This window comes from Vidua macroura, chromosome 13 (assembly GCF_024509145.1).
Source record: "Vidua macroura isolate BioBank_ID:100142 chromosome 13, ASM2450914v1, whole genome shotgun sequence".
Taxonomy (NCBI): domain Eukaryota; kingdom Metazoa; phylum Chordata; class Aves; order Passeriformes; family Viduidae; genus Vidua; species Vidua macroura.
In genome coordinates this window covers 6,178,983-6,187,476 of record NC_071583.1, presented here as the reverse complement: position 1 = coordinate 6,187,476, position 8,494 = coordinate 6,178,983, and positions in this window count along the sequence as shown.

Here is an 8,494-nt window from a genome sequence, read left to right as displayed (position 1 = left end):
TCCTTGGTTATGTGTGATAATTGCTGGCAAAGATTTACATACAGAAATTGTGCCTGAAAATGTTTAAGCCCATTTCTTTATAACAGATCCACTACCAGCATACCATTTACATGACATAAAGTGTCTTGAGCTTGGAGAAATCCCACAAGGCTTTCAGCAGCATAACCTGCCAGCCTTTCCCTGCTCTGTGCTTGGGATTGCTTCCTGGATGGACTGATTTGAGCAAGGAATACACACTCTCAGCAATCTGTCATGTATGTTTACAAAATTATCTCCGGAGAAGCCTATAGGTCAGCCTGGGAATGAGAAGTGACAGAAGATCAAGATCTTCAGTCCTCACTCTGGTAACATACTAATGGATCATAATGGGTGAATTTGTGTAAGCAAGGCACACGGGTAAGTCTCCATTAAGAACCTTTCTTATCAGCCTGTGTGTTTTAAAAAAGCAAAGTTTAGAAATTTGCTAGGGTTTACATCCATTAAAATAAAGAATGAATCTCCAGCATGTTCCCCTGAGAATGTACCATCCTGGAGGTTGATTTGAAAGCCACTGATAGAAAGAAATTTATTGGCTTCAGAACTGGGGTCCAGTGGGTAAAGAGCCAAAATGCAAAAAGGCAGAGGCTTGGAGGGAAGGACACAGCCATAGCCATGAATATATAGAGATTTACCTTTGCAGGAAGGATCTCCAAATGAGAAAGGTGTCTGCTGGCTGGTTTTGTGAGCTGGGTTTTGATGTTAAGGCAGCTAGAAATAGGAAAATACACATATTTTCCACCTGTTTCTGGGCTGGCCTGCCTATCTTTTGAAGAAAAAAAATCAAATTTTGGCTCTGCAGCCTTTGCCAAAAAGTCTCTTCCATTTTGTGTACCCCTGGTCCTCCTGCAGTGCAGGGAAATGGAGCGGCAAGGAGAAGATGGGCACGACAGATGTCCAAACTTGAGCCAGTCATCTCAGTTTTTGCACAGAGTATCTGGGTTAGAGAGCACCTTGCCCATTTGCAGCTCTGGATGTCGCTCCAGCTCCTGAGGCAGTTTCCAGTGATCCAGAAAAGGAAATGTATTAAGGACACTGGTGCATCTCCTTCCCTCGGGACAGGCAATGGTGCAGTGTGAGGTGGGTGGGGAGCGCCTCTTCCTGCAGCTGCAGATGGCAAATACAAGCCATAAACTGCCATTATTTCAACAGATAGCAAGGGGGGTGGCCAGATGGGCAAATCAAAAGGAAGTCTTACCCAGTTTCCTAGTGTTTTCTCACTGAATTTGGTGGACTTGGTGAAAGGAAGCAGCAAAAACCAGAAAGCAGGAGGGAAGCAAGATCAACAGCCACTGCCCCCAGAGCTGGAGGTCTTTTCATCACCAGGTCTAAAGGTCCTGAAGAACATGTAGGCTGAATTTGGATCTGATGCTGCAGCTTATTTCTCAGCCACACTTATCTCTAGCTCAGACATTGTATATTGCAATGGCATTACTCATTGTTACAAAGGCTGGTTTTTCCCTCCAAGTACAGAGTAATGATTATTTGATTATTAGACAGCAGCATTATTCCCTCATTACTGTTTATAAAAGCAGCAGGAGAGAGACATGGATACTGCAGTGTGGCTGACAGAATGGGCTGTAAAACCTTCAGAGGGAAGTGAATCTTTCCCTGTTTAGGGTGTCAGAGTCCATACCTTAACTCTTCCTGGACCTCAGCAGGGAGACCTAATATCTGGATGTCTTTTGATATGATCCTTAATACTTTAAAAAACTCCTTTTTGAATGTTTACAGCCCCCCCTATGTATTAGAATCAATATTTAATGCATTTAGAGAATGACTGGGGAGAAGTGACCTGTGAGAGAAGAGCAGGGTACCATCAGGAAGGTAAAGTGACAGACAGGGTGGTAACAGCAGAATGACATTTTGTAATTCAGAGAGAGGGAGTGCTGACAACAGCTGATGTGTCCTGCTCTGCCTGAGCCCTATCCCAGCCCATGGCAACAGCCAGTCCTGCTGAACATGCACCTGACCTTCCTGGAGGAGCACGAAGCAGAGGAATGTCACGTTTGCTGAGGACACTGTAATGTAGCTTTTGTCTCTTTCATGCACATGCCTTTAACACACCAGGCTGGTGTAGCACCCCACTAGAGCTGCTGGCTGAAATGCTTCTTGTGCTCTGCTGCACTTTCAGGCTGTGCTTTCCTGTCTAATGATGCCCTGGAAGACAGGGAAGTGAGGAAACCCAGATAACCTTGCTAAAATCAGCAGAGAAGGTCCCTGGTGGGATGAGGGAGGGAAGGACACGATCTGAACTCATACATTCTTCAAACCCTGCCATGAGGCATTTTACAGCCACGCTAGGTCCTCCAGACCCATGGAGACACAGGCATATCTGCTCAGATGTATCACCCAGGATCTATTTTCAGCACATTTTCATATCTGGGCACAGCCTGGGTTGGTGCCCCACTGTGCTGGACACGGTACAAGGACCAGAGATGGACCCAAATGGCAGAGCTACAGGTAACACAGCATGGTAGGATGGCTGGGATTTTACCTTCCAGCCAAACCTTCCTTCCTTTCCAGTCATTTCATTCTTTCATGCTGCTATCTTTGCTCATTGCAGAGGCACATCTTGTGCCATATTCCCCCTTCCATTTTAGTCCCAATACTGACAGTGCAATGAATTAATGGCACACTCTTTTCTAGTCTAGCAATCTTTGTCACAAAAGTGAGGGAAAGCATGCAGTGAAAATGAAGATCTATCAGCACTGCCAGCTGACTGATGTCTCACTCTGAGAGCTGAGCTAAGATGAGAACAGAAGATGAAAGAAAAAAAGATCTCTTTCTTATTTTTATACCAAGAACAGTACACAGAACCTGTATCCATCTTCTTGACAAAGGCTGTAATGAAAATGGCAGCATGCTGGAATGTCACTGTACCCCCATGATGGGCTGTAATTTCAACCCCTTCCATGGGCACTGCAAGCAGTAAGCAGTCTGTCTGCTGGTGTTTTGGTTAAAAATGCCTGTCACTCACTCCATGTGCTGCATCTTGCCATCACCTAGATGGTATTTCAAGCCCCTCACACCACAAAGATTTTATCACACATCCTCTTTTCTAGGAGTTAATTGGGCAGAGACACCAAGTGTGGCGTGTTTTTTCCTCAGAGTCAGTAACCAGCCACATTTGATGCATGTTTTTTTTCTATGCAAGACCAGATAAAAATAATGTATTGAAATGAAATTCATTGCACACATCTTCAGCTGTCATGCTGCAGGCATGTTCTTCACTGACCTTTTCCTCTGTTCCAGCTTTTAGGATACCATAATCCTTCCTGAACTTTCAGAGGAGCAAAAATAAGAGTGTTCTTGCTTTCTGTATCCCCTGGCAAATCTTACTATTTCCTTTTTTCAAGACAAAGGCACAGCTGGGTCCTACACAGTTAAGATGCTGTTGTCCTAGGAACAACCGAGGAAAAGTTGGTTCAGACTTCAACCCTGCTGGTACAACTTTTTTTGTGGATTTTGAAGACATTGCTTGTGCCCAAATCCATCCTGGGAGGAGGAACAGCTTCACCTGAAAGAAGAGCTGTGTGATTAATGCTGTACAGCAGCAAACAAGGCAGTGTAATGCTGGGGTGAAGGATAAAGTGTTCATCTGCTCCCTTTCCTCCAGCAAACCAACTTTGCTCATCAGTGGTAGCCCTTCCTTCGTTGGATTTCAGGACAATCCTCTGGAGATGAGAACTTCTCCTTTCCACCACTCTGTGGAGACAAGCCATGTTCCCTTTCTTTCCAGAGGAATATCAAGGTTGATTCTTAGACATGGGCCTTGAAAAGCAATTGGATAGAGGCAGCAGGAGCAGAGAAGATTGGTAATTCAGGGGATTTCTCCCCTGACTTCTGAATTCAACAATTTGAATTTCAGCAAGAGATGAGGCGGGCCCTGGACACCATCTCCTTCAGCTTTGGCAGAGGCAGTGTGACCCATCAAGAGCCTGGTACTGATGGGCCATGACAGGTATGCAGGACACACTCTTTCCAGTAGGATGGGGCATTTGGCAGCCATTCAGCTCCCTTTGTATTGGATCTGTCCTGTTCCAAAGCCCTGGGTTTCCTAATCCTCACTTGTTTCCTGCTTTGAGCAATTTGCATAGTTATTAGGTCCAGCTCTCATTCTCTTCTCTAAAACATGAGGAGGACAGGGCTGAATGAGAGGGAAAATTTGATTGCTTAGTATTTTGTCTGCCTGTTACTATCGGTAGGGAGCAGCTACACAGCCTGGCAACAGCCTGCAGAGAGTCTGAAATGCTCTAAAATTAAAAAGACCCAGATTCACACCTCCTGACTCCTCATTCTCACAGACCAAAAGGAAAAAAGACAGGGAAAGAGAGGGACAGAAAGGAAAGAGAAGATAATTTGTTTGCAGAATGTTTCTGTATGTGTGTGTTTTGCAGAAGGTTAATTGGAAAGGGTGTTTCTATGCCAACAGGGGCTGAGAACAGACGGCTGAACCTGGAGAAGCATCCTCCCCCAAGGAAGTGTGTTGGATGCCTGGATTGTGTGGCCCAGTGGCTGCACGTGGAGCAGGCCAGCAGGAGATATTTCTGGGCCATAACTCTCCCTTCCAGCGAGGCTGGAGGAATTACTTGAGCTGTGCCCTGCCCTAACTCTGGTGCAGTCCAGATCTTTAGATCTCTTTAGATCTTCCCCTCAGGCAGAAGTTGGCAGCACTGGGCTGAACTGGGCACCTGCAGAGGGAAAGGCAGATCCTTCCCATTCTACATAGACCTGGTATGTCCTTGGGAAGGCTGAGCAGGATAGGAAGAACTTGCCACAGATCAGTTCAACAGCCAAGTCTGGAGCTGCTGGAATGGCTGCTCCCCCTCCCCAGCAAGGGGAAAGCATGGGGGGATGGTGGTGGTCATTCAGCCCTGTGGCTCTCCAGGACCAGTGTGATGTTTGCCTTGGACAGTGGAAGCCTGGTTTGACTGCAGGGTTTGGAAGCAAATGCCATCAAGATACCGAGTACTTGGCACTGTGAGGTGTTCAGATCATAGTCATCTGTTCCAGCCCTCTCCCCTTAAACATATTTAAAGTCTGGCGATGAGCACAGTGTTTTAAAGGGAAACGTTTTTAATAAGTGCATGTCAGGCATCCAGATAAAATAAAAAGAGAATACTATGAAAATTTGGCTTGAAACTACTCAAGGAAGGCAGATTATGTTGTGGTTCCTAATGACTCATTTTTCACACAAGAGCCATAATTTAAGGTGGCTTTCAGGACTGTCTTGGGAGGAAGATCCTGCTCCACACACTTTTCCATTCTGAGACATTTGAAGTGCAGATGGGGAAGGAGGCGGCTTAGGCGGCCTCTGGATGAGAAGCTACAAATAGGCTCTAAATGGAAGTGTAAATCATTTATCCTGAGTTTCTGAGGTGAGTTACATAATCACAGTGGTAGACAGGTCTCCAGGACATTCAGATCCTTCTCTCCCTGCTGAGTTCAGCACCTTTGCACAGGTCTTCAGAGGAAAACACAAAGTGCCCTACAAGACCAGCTGAGGTCTTGCAGCTGGACTGATCAGCACCCCTGTGTCAATCACAGTTTTGGCCCATGGTTAAAGTCATTTCTGTCTTTGCTCGTGGCTGCAGTGATTGCATCAAATTTTACTTTTCCCAAGTTAATCTCAAAAGAACTAACGCCACTTCAAGAAGCTATTTATTACTTTAAATCAGCCTTGGAAATAATTACCAAGAGAGAGTGCAACTGCAAATTTGTACCCTGCTTAATGGCTGAGCCACTTTCCATATGGGACAAGGCAGCACTTTGCTGCCTGCCACGGTCAGTAATGAAACCACTGAACAGCTCTGCTCCTTCCTTTGATCTGCAGCATCTGCTGAGGGCCCTGCCTGCCTCAGGGTCAGTGCACTTCACAGCTTTAACACTTGCCAGAGGCGTTAGTCAGCGTCCCTAGCATTCATCACAAAAATACCTTTCTAGTGAGTGTTGTGTGCCCCTGTATCTGTTCTCAATCAACACATAGGTTCTGTCTGCAATGGAAAGCTTTGCCAAGGTAACACTGAAGTGATGGCTTAGTTTATTCAAAGAAATGACATAAACTACAGCAAGAAATACACTGACTCTAGTTACAGACACAAATGATCTCCCAGACTGAGTTATAGATAAAAGTTCCACCAGCACAGCAATGCTCCTTAGGGATACCATTTCTTCATGACATCAAGCCAGCACAAGTCATGTGAAAGCAGCTATGCCAGCATAAAACTTCTTTTGCCAGCAAAGAAATGTTGGCCAAAAAATTTAAATTCTTAACTCTTATTACTTTCCCAGGAGAAGTTTCTAGCATAGAAACATAGCTGTAATTTGAGCACTGAGGACATGGTAATCTACTACACTTGAAATCACTTCTCTTAGCAAGGTAGGCAAGGTACCTCCCAGAGGTTTTATTCTGTGCTAGACTCTGCTATTTGTAGTGCCCTAACATAAAGTAATTTTCTTCTTGGTTTATATAGCCAGAGCATCTCTGCATCAAAGAAAATGTTCCAAGCAAATAATTTAGGAGATGAGCCACTTTGTTTGTGCGAGAGGAGAAAACTTGTTGGAGAGCTGTGAGGCAGGAAGTGGCATCAGCCTCACCGGGCACTTTCCCCACAGCAGACAGTGCTCGGTGCAGGTCCAGCCACAGCTCCCCATGCCCAAACCCAGCAGCTGCAGCTGGTTCTGCTACAGCAGAGAGGAATGAGAAACAACCTCCCCTTCTGTCATAACCTGCACCCTCAGCAAGTGCCATAGGAATTTCCAAAAAACAGCTAAACTATGGGATAACAGCACCTAATTCTACTGATTCTTCCTAACTGCTCGATGCGTGCTTTGAGCTCTGCCAGGCAGGTCCTGCTCACCTCCAGCAGATCTAGAGCAGCCAACCAGAGAGGGAGGGAGGAGGCAGAGCTCATGTCCTGCTTGAAATTCCTCAGGAACACACTCGGATGTGGTGTCTGTGCTTTTGGCCATGCTATCTGGATTGTAATGTTTGTGTTTCTGCTATTCTCTAGGTGCAGGGTTATAAAATTAGCATTTACATTCAGATTTATAACCCAGTAAAGGCGCGTTCCCTCTAATAAAAACAAGCTCATTTATGAGACCAGATTTCAGGCATGACTTGCAAGAGGCATAACAACATCCTGTGTGATTCTAATGGCTCACACCTCAGTGGGCAGACACAGAAGACATTTTTCTGCAGCTCTGCTTCTGCTCTCAGGCTTCCCTCATCTGTGGAGTGTCTGGGAGTCATTTGTGAAGTCTTCTGTTGCTGCTCTGAGCTGCAGAGGTGGCACTGACCCTCTGCAGTTATCCCAGGTCTTTGTGTACATGCCCTGGGGGAAAGGGAACAACTTCAAACCCTGCCTCAGCTTCCCGCCCCACGCTGATAAACACCCTGGGCCAAGCCTCCTGCCCAGGTGCCAAACGGTGCCCACAGAGGCTGGGCAGGGAGAAAAGCCCACATGCTGCTGCACTGCTGTCAGTGCCCTCATGGCCATTTAACACAGGCAGGCAGCACTCCTGGCACACTTGCTGTGGTAATTTGTGCCTGGGTCCATCCCCACACAGCCAGGTATCCTTCTGCCACGCATCCCAAAGCAGGAGACTCTAAAATCAAGAGGGAGGCATCTAAGGGTGGTTTTGGACTGGCCATGTTGGGGGATCAAGGGGGACACTTCAGAGCATACACCCAGATAGATTTTAGCCTCTGATGCAAAGGGCTGTGAATTACAGGAAAGCAGGAAAGCGCAAGCAATCAGAGACTAAAAGCCACAATTTCTCTCTCTGTATTTACTATACCAATAAAATATCTTCATAGCAGCTGGCTGTAATGTAAATCTTCTTTAAGAACTAATGGCTGTGCAGGGGACCATTAAAAGAACAGCTCCATCATTAAGGCTGTTGGTTGGGACGCTCTTTGTGGTGTTATTCTGCAGGGAGGGCTGCTCTGCAAGGCTGCGTGGAGCTGCTCTGGGCTCCACTGCTCAGCAGCAAACTCGATGGATTCCAGCAAGAATGGCTGGATTTCAGGGGGGATCTTCTCTCTCCAAATCAACAATTCACTAGAAAACAGCATAATCAGCTCTGCCTTCCTGCAGGCACCTACCATGGCCTCTGGTCAGAAGCTGCTTGCTGGCCAGAAAGCTGGTGGGCTGCCACTAAGTGTGACCCCATCACAGCCAGGAAAAGGTCAGGGCACACGGAGGGGTCTGAGCACTGCTCCAAGCTCAAAGCCCTTCCTGTGATCCAGCACAGGACAGTGCAGTGCCCTGCTGCATTTCTGTGCAGTGGTTGTGATGCACCATTCACCAGCAAACCCCACCTTGTGCAGCCTTTCCTTCTGCCAGCTTCCATATATTTTCATAACACTTTCATGAGCACATGAAAAAAATAATTAAAAATCATCTTTCACCTGAAAAAACATTTAATTAGTTGCAGAATCAGCTCCTTTTGA